Source organism: Lepidochelys kempii, chromosome 2, assembly GCF_965140285.1.
Source record: "Lepidochelys kempii isolate rLepKem1 chromosome 2, rLepKem1.hap1, whole genome shotgun sequence".
Taxonomy (NCBI): domain Eukaryota; kingdom Metazoa; phylum Chordata; order Testudines; family Cheloniidae; genus Lepidochelys; species Lepidochelys kempii.
This window is the reverse complement of record NC_136381.1, coordinates 225862960-225876323: the sequence shown is the minus strand read 5'-3', so window position 1 is coordinate 225876323 and position 13364 is coordinate 225862960. Positions and strand designations below refer to the sequence as shown.

General features: G+C 42.2%; 1 protein-coding gene across 6 annotated transcripts in view; it reads right to left on the bottom strand.

Moving 5' to 3' along the window:
• LOC140907638 (uncharacterized) overlaps nucleotides 1-12560 on the bottom strand; it is a 138970-nt gene extending 126410 nt beyond the window's left edge. The window contains exons 1-3 of one of the 6 annotated variants that reach the window (XR_013635407.1): nucleotides 12287-12558; nucleotides 12029-12069; nucleotides 9915-10056 (exon numbers count right to left, since the gene is read on the bottom strand). The gene's annotated coding sequence lies outside the window, so the exon portion shown is untranslated. Of the gene's footprint in view, nucleotides 1-9914; nucleotides 10057-12028 lie in introns of all 6 variants that reach the window. The other 5 variants (XR_013635404.1, XR_013635406.1, XR_013635410.1 and 2 more) reach the window with 5 other exon arrangements.
• Between the last annotated feature and the right edge of the window lie 804 nt (nucleotides 12561-13364).

The following is a 13364-nucleotide window of genomic DNA, read 5'->3' as shown; positions in this document are numbered from 1 at the left end:
ATACCTTTTTTGCAAAAAAAAAAAAAAAATTACTCTCCTGTAGCCATCTGGCCCAATCCTGTCACAATAGCTAAACACATACTCCAATAAACTGCTTCCAGCGTACAGAGGTTACTCAATGGCAAATCGGTGTTCATGTTTAATGCATCTCAAATTTCACGTCATGAGTAATTAAAGTTACGAAAAGATGCTAAAAACCAGGACTAATTCAGAAAGTGAGTAATGTTAATATACAAGCAATTTTTGCTTTATTTTTGTACATTTAAAAATAATTTCTTAAAATATAGTATACATAGAACTTTTTGGTATATGTAAGAAATATAAATTACAGTTCTATTGATTTTATTTTATTGTAATGATTGATGGCACTGGTAGGCTTCAAACTTGCTTAAAAATTTAAAATATATCAATAAAACATTGTGTCCAACTGATACCTATATATATTGTGGCTAGGGAAACTAAAATTCAGGATTTCATTTTAATCACTGAAAAACATGGATTTTTATGCTCTTTCATTGGAGAATTTTGGTTTTATTATCATGGAAAATCATGCTCATCATAGAATCATAGAATCATAGAATATCAGGGTTGGAAGGGACCCCAGAAGGTCATCTAGTCCAACCCCCTGCTCAAAGCAGGACCAATTCCCAGTTAAATCATCCCAGCCAGGGCTTTGTCAAGCCTGACCTTAAAAACCTCTAAGGAAGGAGATTCTACCACCTCCCTAGGTAACGCATTCCAGTGTTTCACCACCCTCTTAGTGAAAAAGTTTTTCCTAATATCCAATCTAAACCTCCCCCACTGCAACTTGAGACCATTACTCCTCGTTCTGTCATCTGCTACCATTGAGAACAGTCTAGAGCCATCCTCTTTGGAACCCCCTTTCAGGTAGTTGAAAGCAGCTATCAAATCCCCCCTCATTCTTCTCTTCTGCAGGCTAAACAATCCCAGCTCCCTCAGCCTCTCCTCATAACTCATGTGTTCCAGTCCCCTAATCATTTTTGTTGCCCTTCGCTGGACTCTCTCCAATTTATCCACATCCTTCTTGAAGTGTGGGGCCCAAAACTGGACACAGTACTCCAGATGAGGCCTCACCAATGTCGAATAGAGGGGAACGATCACGTCCCTCGATCTGCTCGCTATGCCCCTACTTATACATCCCAAAATGCCATTGGCCTTCTTGGCAACAAGGGCACACTGCTGACTCATATCCAGCTTCTCGTCCACTGTCACCCCTAGGTCCTTTTCTGCAGAACTGCTGCCTAGCCATTCGGTCCCTAGTCTGTAGCTGTGCATTGGGTTCTTCCGTCCTAAGTGCAGGACCCTGCACTTATCCTTATTGAACCTCATCAGATTCCTTTTGGCCCAATCTTCCAATTGGTCTAGGTCCTTCTGTATCCTATCCCTCCCCTCCAGCGTATCTACCACTCCTCCCAGTTTAGTATCATCCGCAAATTTGCTGAGAGTGCAATCCACACCATCCTCCAGATCATTTATGAAGATATTGAATAAAACCGGCCCCAGGACCGACCCCTGGGGCACTCCACTTGATACCGGCTGCCAACTAGACATGGAGCCATTGATCACTACCCGTTGAGCCCGACAATTTAGCCAGCTTTCTACCCACCTTATGGTGCATTCATCCAGCCCATACTTCCTTAACTTGCTGACAAGAATACTATGGGAGACCGTGTCAAAAGCTTTGCTAAAGTCAAGAAACAATACATCCACTGCTTTCCCTTCATCCACAGAACCAGTAATCTCATCATAAAAGGCGATTAGATTAGTCAGGCATGACCTTCCCTTGGTGAATCCATGCTGGCTGTTCCTGATCACTTTCCTCTCATGCAAGTGCTTCAGGATTGATTCTTTGAGGACCTGCTCCATGATTTTTCCAGGGACTGAGGTGAGGCTGACTGGCCTGTAGTTCCCAGGATCTTCCTTCTTCCCTTTTTTAAAGATTGGCACTACATTAGCCTTTTTCCAGTCATCCGGGACTTCCCCGGTTCGCCACGAGTTTTCAAAGATAATGGCCAGTGGCTCTGCAATCACAGCCGCCAATTCCTTCAGCACTCTTGGATGCAACTCGTCCGGCCCCATGGACTTGTGCACGTCCAGCTTTTCTAAATAGTCCCTAACCGCCTCTATCTCCACAGAGGGCTGGCCATCTCTTCCGCATTTTGTGATGCCCAGCGCAGCAGTCTGGGAGCTGACCTTGTTAGTGAAAACAGAGGCAAAAAAAGCATTGAGTACATTAGCTTTTTCCACATCCTCTGTCACTAGGTTGCCTCCCTCATTCAGTAAGGGGCCCACACATTCCTTGGCTTTCTTCTTGTTGCCAACATACCTGAAGAAACCCTTCTTGTTACTCTTGACATCTCTGGCTAGCTGCAGCTCCAGGTGCGATTTGGCCCTCCTGATAACATTCCTACATGCCCGAGCAATATTTTTATACTCTTCCCTGGTCATATGTCCAACCTTCCACTTCTTGTAAGCTTCTTTTTTATGTTTAAGATCCGCTAGGATTTCACCATTAAGCCAAGTTGGTCGCCTGCCATATTTACTATTCTTTCGACTCATCGGGATGGTTTGTCCCTGTAACCTCAACAGGGATTCCTTGAAATACAGCCAGCTCTCCTGGACTCCTTTCCCCTTCAAGTTAGTCCCCCAGGGGATCCTGGCCATCCGTTCCCTGAGGGAGTCGAAGTCTGCTTTCCTGAAGTCCAGGGTCCGTATCCTGCTGCTTACCTTTGTTCCCTGCGTCAGGATCCTGAACTCAACCAACTCATGGTCACTGCCTCCCAGATTCCCATCCACTTTTGCTTCCCCCACTAATTCTACCCGGTTTGTGAGCAGCAGGTCAAGAAAAGCACCCCCCCTAGTTGGCTCCTCTAGCACTTGCGCCAGGAAATTGTCCCCTACGCTTTCCAAAAACTTCCTGGATTGTCTATGCACCGCTGTATTGCTCTCCCAGCAGATATCAGGAAAATTAAAGTCACCCATGAGAATCAGGGCATGCGATCTAGTAGCTTCCGTGAGCTGCCGGAAGAAAGCCTCATCCACCTCATCCCCCTGGTCCGGTGGTCTATAGCAGACTCCCACCACTACATCACTCTTGTTGCACACACTTCTAAACTTAATCCAGAGACACTCAGGTTTTTCTGCAGTTTCGTACCGGAGCTCTGAGCAGTCATACTGCTCCCTTACCCATATCCATACCCATACCCATATCAGTAGTGCATATGTCATGTTGGGATGCAAATTGTTTTCAGATATGAATACACATCTTAGTGGAGAACTAAATATTGGTATTACTCAGGATAGCATTTGGGCCTGAAACACAAAACTAGGATGTGGATTTAGTTCTGACACTGGTTCTATGCTCTTCCAAAGTTCAGTGCCTTTTGGGAGGGATCACAATTTTGGTTTAGCTGATTCTCCTTCACTTTGTATCTTGGATAGTCACGTAAGCTAGTGCAAGGTGAGTATAAATGGTTGTAAAAAGCTACCACACCATAATGGTAGTGATTCATTCTCATTTTGTAGGCCGTAAGTGACTACATAAGATGCAAAGCAAACTCGAGACCTACAGATTAAGGGGTTAACTTCAAAGTTTTGTATTTCTCCAAAATTTTCAGGTGTAAAGATTTGAGGTTTAGGTTGGATCTAGCTCTGCTTATTATAGTGATGTATTGCGTTATAGCTGGCTAAATATCCAAGGGAGTTTTTCAGAAGAGAGACCCCAGATGTAGAATTTGTTTAACACTAACTGTACACAAGCTGGAGATAATTATCACATGGGGAACTTTCAGATTCCATTCTGTACCATGTCGAACTGAAAAGAAATGTGACCTGCACTGTGTACTGCACATTATTTTATGACATACCATCTAACTGTAAGCGAAACAAAACCCTTTGCAGAGTTCTATAAAGGGAAACAGGAAACATAGCTGGCAAGTGTGGAAAGTCTGCCGTTGGGAAAAACAGTAGAGTACCCCTGTGTAAACATAAGCAGCATGATCAGATATATTGCAAAGGTCTTATAAGAGGTCTGAGGATGAAGAGGACTCTGGCTGTTGCCAAATATAGGGTGATTTGTGTTTTCATTAAGATATGCAGACTTATTTAGGGCCCATTCCTGCTCCCATTAACTTTATTGGAAGTGGACTGAAACCATAGTGGCACTTGTTGGTAATGCAGGCTTTATAGATAAGTGACTAAAAAAAAAGACACTATTACATATTTCCAGCATGTTGATTCATATATCTTATAGTGAAATTGGCTGACTGGTGGGGTGTGTAATGAAAAGCTTTCTTGGGCAACGGTGCATTGAGTTTAAAACGTTAACATACGTAAAGTCCTAAAGGTTATGAGAGAAATCTTGGCATACAAAATAAATAGAACACTAGATATTCATTTATATTATTTACAGACTGAATTCTCCCAAAGGCCCCAGAACCATCAACCACAGCAGAATCAATGCAAAAGAAGAATGCAGCTTTTAATTTAGAGTCAGATTATGGCCACTCTAGCATGGGTTCCCGGAAAGGGAGCAAACAACATGGATACTCTCTCCTTGCGCCTTTGCTCCTACATAGGAGGAAACCAGAATTTGACTGCTTGTGCCCAGGATTGCCATGGAGAAGGCGGGCCGGATTTGCTGGCAGTATATACACAGTGTGGTTGCTCAGCGGTGACAGAACTCCACAGGGTGCACCTGTGGAGGCAGTATTTGCAAAGGTGGTCGAAAGCCATTCTCTGGTCTTCGGACATCAGGTGGTCTTTTCTGCCCCCATCAGAGATGAGAGCAGTCTAACTTGTGCCAGCTTGTAACTGACCCTTAGGGCTTTTACCTTCACAAGGCTCACTGGAGTGCAGCACACTCTAGCCATGTGCTCTCCTGTCTTCAACGTGTCTCCTGCACAGGAGAGGGGAGAGTGTTTGGGAGAGGGGTATCCCAGCTGCTCTGATAAAGCAGCTTTCTGGCCCCTTTGCACCATGGCCAAGAGCAGAGACTGAGGATCTCTGCTCATACATCTATAGAGCTAATGTTGCTTCCCCATCCCACACCCTTTGAGACAATACATATCTGCATTTGGCTTCAACAAACATAGTGCTTTCAGGGCCACTGGTCTGGCACTATGTCTCCTCCATTTTTCCCATCTTCCCCGTATAGAAGACTTAATTTGACCCTTAGTATTCAAATACTACTTATTGGACCTATTTACTATCTGCTTTTCACACAGGGCATGGGCCTTTCACACAACAGGGGAGAGAGAAACATTTTTAAAACACAGGGAAATGTGATTTTAAAAACTCAGTTATTTGGTGGGGGGGGGGAGGGGTGGATCCAAGGCAGGTGTAGTACTTGTGTAGCCTTGGATTAGTTTGGGTGTGCTTGTCACAGGTTCTTTTACTCAGATGGCCGGGTAGGAAATTTTATTGAGTTTAAGATTGGTGAAGTACAGAGACTTTATGAGCTTGAGTCAGTACAAATAAGTATAATTGAAGTCATAGGAAAATAAGGTAGAGTACAACAGTAGTTCTCAACGAGTGGTACAGGGTTCACTGAGGGGCCGTGAGCTGGTTTCATGGGGTCTGCCAAGCAGGGCTGGTATTAGACTTGCTGGGGCCCAGGGCAGAAAGATGAAGCCCTGCCGTACGGGGCTGAAGCCCAGGGCCCCAAGCCCTGCCATCTGGGGTTGACGCCGAAGCCTGAGCAACTAAGCTTTGCAGCCCCCCGTGGCATGGGGCACCGCGTAATTGCCCTGCTTGCTACCACCTCCCGCTGGCCCTGGCTTTTGTAGGCAGAAAACCAGTTGTTGTGGCACAGGTGGGCCATGGAGTTTTTATAGCATTGGGGGGGGGAGGGCTCAGAAAGAAAAAGGCTGAGAACCCCTGGAGTGCAAAACAACCCCCCTGGATCATGCATACTTACAGCCTTAGGATGGCAAAAGATAAAGCAATGCCCCAATGGTGACATACTTACAACCTCAAGGACACCATTAGATGTGAAGATGGAAAGAAGAGTAAGTGGAGGTCATCCTACATAGCGACGACTGTTTTGACTGCTGCGTACTATATCGTACTGATGCCCCATTGATAAACATACACACGTTAGCTTTTATACTGTTTTGTTTACATATTAATATATCAGTGACCATATCTGATTAAGTCCCAATTCCATATCCATATCTGGCTATCTGGGGAACCATAACTGGGTTTCAGATTGTTGACAAACTATTTGCATCAGTACATTTTCCAGTGTTTCCAATATGTTAATCCAGTTAACCCCATGGTCAGATATACTAAAAAAATCCCCCCTCACATCCATTTTTAAGTATAAACTGTTCTTTTGCAGTGAGTTAAGTTGTTCATTACATACTCCATATTGTAAAATATCGCTAAAGCTATTGCTATCCTGAGATTAAGCAGTCATGTTAATTTCTTTGCTTTAGATTATCAAAATTACTAACAGGCGTACTAGACCTCAGTTTATTGCCATGCTTATCTTAGTTATTATACCATATCTTATATTTCCCTTCTCACACATCTTGCATTACAGCTTTAAAAGCTTCTATTTAACTATCTTAAAGCATTTTAATATGTCCTAGCATGATATATAATTTAATCTTGTACCCTAAGATCTGTTCAGGAGTTATAGGTCAACACGTAAAACTACTTGAATGCACCCTTTAAAATGAACTGATTGGATTTCCAATTGATGGTGTGGCATCAAGATTAGATATTTTGTTTAGGTCAGGCTCCTAACAACCTAAAGATATTGTCTTGGATGTGACCCATTCTATACAATAAACTAAAGTGAACTATTTGGTTTCAAAGGTTAAATTCTGCCCAATATTGGACAGTGCACCAGGGATAGAGAAGGCTGCAGACAGCCTTTCAGCACACCCACACCAGACCAGAGCAGGACATGCTTCTTCTGCTTCTACTTTGTGTACTAAGAAGAAATCTTAGCTCCTCTGACCTCTGGGGATCCATGACTCAAAGGGGACAGGATTTGTTTGTCTGGGGACATGACCAGGCCCCTGACCCTACTGTGCACATACCTGAAGCCAGCAGCAAATACAGGGTGTGTATGAGTGCATTCTTCTCCCCTTTGGAATGATAAAAGCATGGCTTCCCAACCCCTGCACCAACAGGATAGCTCAGGAACCATCTGAGGAACCAACGCTGGCTCCATGCTGAACCCTCTCCTTGGGCCTGCTTATAGCAAGAGTAGAATTTTGGCCTAAGGGACTGCAGACTGTTTTAGACCTAGTGGGAAAGAACGTGTTATTGATTGGATACACTGAACATGTCACTTTCTTGTTATCACTTCCTAACTTGATACTTTGCAGCTTTTTTATTTCTGCATTTGAAATCATATGGTTGCTACAACATCAATAAAAGTTTGAGTCAAAATAAAGCCAGTTCTGAAGGTTTACAACAGAGTTCTATTCTTCCAAAACCAGAAGCTAAATCATTTTTATGGCCACAATAAACCATCTCTTTAGTTTCAATTGACTTTCACTGGAGGCACTGACGTCTAACAATCAGGTTACAGTGTTGCAGAAGGACATGTCCAGAAATTGTATAAATAACTGGAACCATTGGAGCAATTTAAAATATACCAAAGATTGAGACTTCTATACCAAATGACATTCATCCATCCTCAATGTTCTCTGTTCTTTTCACAAAGGAAAAGCAGAGGCCAGACAGCATGGAACCCATGATTCTTTGGCTGTGCTTTTTAGATTCATAGACTGTACAGACAGACAGGACCACTGAGATCCTCTAGTCTGACCTCCTGTCTAAAACAGGTAATAGGATTTCCAGGAATTAATTCCTGTTTGAGCTAGAGCATATTTTCCTCACTCTTTTTTAAATCATGACCCACCTTAACATTTTTATTTTACTTAAGAGATCTCCAAGCTATGTCATGGACTGTTCCCAAATCTCTTGGCAGTGCCCCAGCTTTAAATGATCTGGCAGCACCCTCACCTCTTCGCAATCACACGTCCATGACCCTGGCTAAAGGAGAGAGTGGAGGAGTCAAGGACCGGGGGGGGGGAGGGGGGCACATGGAGGGGATTCCCTGGGGGGAGGTGTGTGTCCCTACTTCATGATATTTCAAAGTGGCTAAACAAGGATTCAAGAAAAATTCACAAGTCCCATAATTCAAAATCAGATAATGGAAATCATGGCCCTTATGATTTTGAGGGATATTTTTGAGACAATTTCTAGAAAGTGATATATAATTATGGTTGATGAAACCAGACTTCTCCAACAAAGAGAAAATGGTTTTATATCTGTGATATCTGGATGAGGACATGAAAGTTCATGAAAAGTTCATTGATTGTTCCATGTACGGTAATTGTATCAGTAATTATTGCATCTAAATCTGGGGATCAATAATTGTCACAGACATTCCTATGATGGTGCCACTAATATGGCAGGCATGATACCAGATATAGCAACCAGACTGCAAGAAGAGGAACCATGCTCTGGGTTATTAAAAATCGTAAGTATCATAAAAGATACTCTTGAAGCTGTTAATTAAATCACAAAATTAAGTCTCCCAATCGAGATGCTGTATCTCAGGACATAAAATATGAAGTCAGCAGGCATCCATGTCCTCTGTCCAACAAGACTAACTCTTTGTGCAGAAGCATTAGCTTCTGTTTCTGAGAACTAGCTTGCACTATATGCAACTTCAGAGACTGTGAAGGTTGCAAGAAAAAGTCCTGAAATGAGAGCTCAAATTGATGGCAAAGTAGTTCAAATGGAAAAGCTGAACTTCCTCTTTGGTATAGAACTAGGTCAAAAAGTCCCCAACGCAGTGTACAATCTTTCCAAAACTATGCAAGGGTCAGACATTTCAGCAACAGAAGGAAAATCTCTTCTGAAAATGACACAATTAACTTCCATCCATCTGATCAGATGAATGGGGTCCACAATGGGACAGACTGTTAGGATCCCAGGCAGTGGGCACCCTGGATCTCTGACAATATCTAGCCACCACGAAGAGAGATGGGTGAAGCAGCATTTCGCCAATCCTGGAAGTCTTATAGGGGCACTAAGGCCAGAAGCCACCTGGTTCACTCCTACTACCTGAACCAGGAAGTGAACTGGATTGGCCATCTGAGCAACTGTGCCGACTCCCATCACATCTGAATGGGACTGCCACCACCATCACATCTGAACCTGCTCTTGCCTGCCTCCTGAAATCTGCATCCAAACCTATTCCTGATTCCTGCTCTGCTCCTCACCTGCTCCTGGACTCCTGCCTCACCCCTGCGCTCCCTCCTAGATCACACCTTGCTCCCACCTTGCCTGATCCTTGCCTTTCTTCTGGTTCCTGCCCTTCCTGCCCACCCCCAACACTCCACCCCCCACTCTTCTTCCCCCAGTAGGTTTAGGTACGGATAAAAGTCATTTGAGCACTGAGCCTGCTGGGACAGTAGATCAGGAATTATAGGAGTTCAGTTGAACAAATACAAATATAACGGATTTATTTGAATTCAGCAGCATGAGTTCTAGAAATAAAGTTAATATGAAGTATTACATTCTTTCTTGTGATGTTAACTGTTAAAAAGAGGTTCAGAGAGATGGGGGTTGACCCAGAAGAAAGCTTAGGAGGTGCTTACAGGGGGAAGTTGTGCCACTCCTGTTCTTAATAAAATACATGGACCGATTGAAACTGACACTGCCTGCCTACTACGGTTATTTTCCTGGACTCCACTTCTTAAGAGCTCACATTTTTCCTCTGTGGGAACCCATGCAATTTACTATGACCAGATAGCCAGAAAATGCAGCCATAAGTATGTCAATTGGGGTGCAAGTATGCCATGCTTTGCTATGCCTCTTGCTACTGTATATAGTAACATGGCAACTACCAGAACTTCCCTTACCATTCATTCTATGAGATAGCTGTTCACAGACACACCACTCAGAGCTTGACACAGGAGAATCCATTTGGCTGACAAAGAAACTTAAAGAGGTAAAGCAGCAAGTGTAGTATCAAGGATGACAAATCTTCCTCTTTTTTTGTCCCTGAGAAAGGAGCAGCATAATGAAGAAAAATGGGAATTTTACAGACAGGTAATCGCATGATAACAGATCTGTTATTTAATACCACTAAAGCTATTTCCAATAGTGTTAGGACTTGTCTGTGCCCACCAGTATCAGTTTCTGCTAATCAGTGATCTGTAAATGTGCACGGTTCATTAGGGCTCTGAGAACAGCTGTCAGTGACCGCTTGGGATCAGATTACAGGATATCATTAGCTAGGATTCCATGTCTCCTTTGAGGCTTTGTTAAGGCTAAGTCTAATTTTTTTCCAACTCTCTCGGAACCAGGAGAGCTGAAGACTAAAGGTTTTATTTTACCTGCGTCTGTTGACTATTGTTTTCATGTGTATTCAAAGGAAAAGCTGTAAATATAATCTTCCATGTAAATGGTGCTATAAAACACAGAATAGTTTCATGGTTCTTACACGCACCTCTGTTCTAAACTTTACAGTTGAATTATTTTAGTGGCACAACTTACTTCCACTTTAATCTCCTACAACCTGTAAAATATGTAGAAATATATATTAAAATGCATTATAGATTTCATATGAAGCTCTTCATTTTGCTTTTGTGACTCTTATCTGATGAAGTAGTAAATTGGCTTGGCCATTATTGCATGAGGTCCAGTGCTTCAAGACTGAGCATATTCATTCTAGCAAGGCACAGCTAGGGATTTAACCATGGTAGGAATCGTTTTTCTTTAGAATCATAGAACCATTGAGTTAGAAAGGACAACAAATTCCTTTCACTACCATAAATAGTACATCATATAAACACAGGACGAAACAGTGGCATTACCTTTTCTATTTATCATGTTTTTTCTCTTTTTTCCCCCTTTTGCTGTAATAAATGTAAGAAAGCTAGAGCTCATTGAATAAAGAAAAACTGATAAATTATTTGCTAATCTGATGACTGACAGAAATGCAAAAATCTGACAATGGGTAGAAGTAAAAATCATCCAATACATTATTTGCTGAATATTATGTGACCAACCCAGTCAAATATTGGAGCAAAATTATTCACGAAACATTTATTCAAAGAAAGATACCCAGATTCATCTACCAAATTGTTCTGGGTGAATAATTATATCAGCTCTAATGACAGAGTAGAACAGACACAGTGCAGTCTATGACACACGTACTAAGACAATATAGGCTATAACTGATGTTCAGCTATTAGACAATACAGCAATAATATATAATAAAGGTCATAATACATATTAATACATAATAATACATATTAATAAGTAGGACCTTATCCTTCTGCATTTACTCATGTGAATAATCCCCAAAGAAGGCTAGCTGCAGGATCAGATCCCTAATGAAGACTGCAAGATATAACCAGATACTAATGCAGATTATAGACATCTATATATAATACAGGTCCCAGCAATCTTGACATCATTAACAGCTAACACTCTTTATTGTTTTTTAAAATGTCTCTAGATCCTGCATTTTCTAACAGGGACAGCTAAATGTAGGCACATAATCCATATTTAGGCATCCAATTTAATGGCCTAATGTGGACCCCAATCTAACTCTCATAGAAATCAATGAAAAACCTTCAATCAGAGCTGGAGTGGGCCCTTTTCATTAACATCAGTAGGAGATGTGTTCACTCAGCACCTCTGGAAACTCACACCATTTATCCAGGTGCCTAAATATGCCCTTATGGACAAGTCCTGTAGAATTTAATGGAAAATGATAAACTTTCAATAGGTTTGTAGAGCTATCCTACAGAACTGAACAAAGAATTATATGCCTCTCATTAAGTATCCAAAGTTTGAAAATTTTGGCCATAGTATTCAGCTTTCAGCTCTCCAAAAGTTTTAATGCTCCTCATCTGGTGTGAATGCTAAATAATGAAAGCTAACAGAATTAACTACAGTTGTGTGTGCTGTGCCCTTGAAACCTGTGGCTGTGAATACAGTTTCAGTTTAGGATACAAAACCTCACCAGATTGCTTCTCCAAATAAATGATGTGCTGTGCATTCTTCCTGTAATTTTTTTTGGTGAAAGACAAGCAAAACAAAAGTCATATTTTAAATAATTTCAGATGATTCTTCATCGCTTTTTGCAAAAAACCCAGCAACACAAATCCTAAAGAATTACAAGGTACAAGGGACTCTATTCAACAAAACCTGCAACAAGGAAAGTGACAGAAACTTGCACAATGTTCTACAGCTACAGGCCATGGAAGTAAAAAGCTCATACCCTTCTCCCCCGACTCCGAGTTCCGTTGTGGGATGTTGCATGGAAGTCACCTAGTATAGACCTCTCTCAGAACTGCAGACTCCATCCCCATTCTTCTGGACAGCAGATAGGCTCCCAGAAACCCCGTAGAGCTGTGTACAGCTTCAAAGAGTGCCTCTGAGGGATCTGGCCTCCCCTTAGGATCCCCCTCTGGGGCTGCAGATTGCAACACACACTCCACCAGTGGACGCTTCAGATTGTGCCATGGAGTGCATCTGGGGATGCTGCTGTTTGTTTAATGACAAGACCCAGGGCCGCGTTAAAGAATGAAAGTAAGATCCCACACTGGCCTGAAGAGCCACTGATAAAGGACTGCTCCAGTTTTATCTGTGAATTTGTTTGCCATTTGTGGATTTAAGTCAGCTCTATAATTACATTTTAACACCAAATTTTCCTCAATAGTGTCTGCTTGGTGCAGTTCACAAGCTGCAAGTCCAGGGTGACAATTTAAAATGAGCAGAAAATCAGTCTGAAACCAATTAATCAGTGAAGTATTATATTTAAAAAAAACCCGACACTGGTGGGCAAATTGGTTTAGCTACATTAGCTCACACACACCGCTGAGCCAGGCGATTGTGGCTCAGGTTCTAGTGGATTTCTGTCAGCTGGAAGTGTTACCACAACAATGAGAAGCAGATTCTAGGCCATAACGGGCAATGCCAAACTTCCATTCCATTTGGAACAGTTCAGCACAATTAGTGCTGAAGGAAATGCTCAGGACTGGAACAGCAGGGTGTTGCGAGGCAGGACTGGGTACATTTGCAGAGATGTATGGAGACTCTAGCACAGCTGTATGCCTGGAACAAGCTAATAGTTGCGGATTTTCAAGAGCACTAAAAAAACTGACTACAAATAGAAAGCATTGTGGAAAAAGTGTCCTGGATTTTCCCAGTAGGATATCTCCTCTGTTTGGATCTTATGAATACATTTGAACCATTTGCACGCTAACTTTCGAATAAAAAGGACAATGAGGACTGTAATGGTGAATTATTAGAATTTACTGCCAAAGCAAAGAACTGGTTGTGGCCCTGGGTGAATG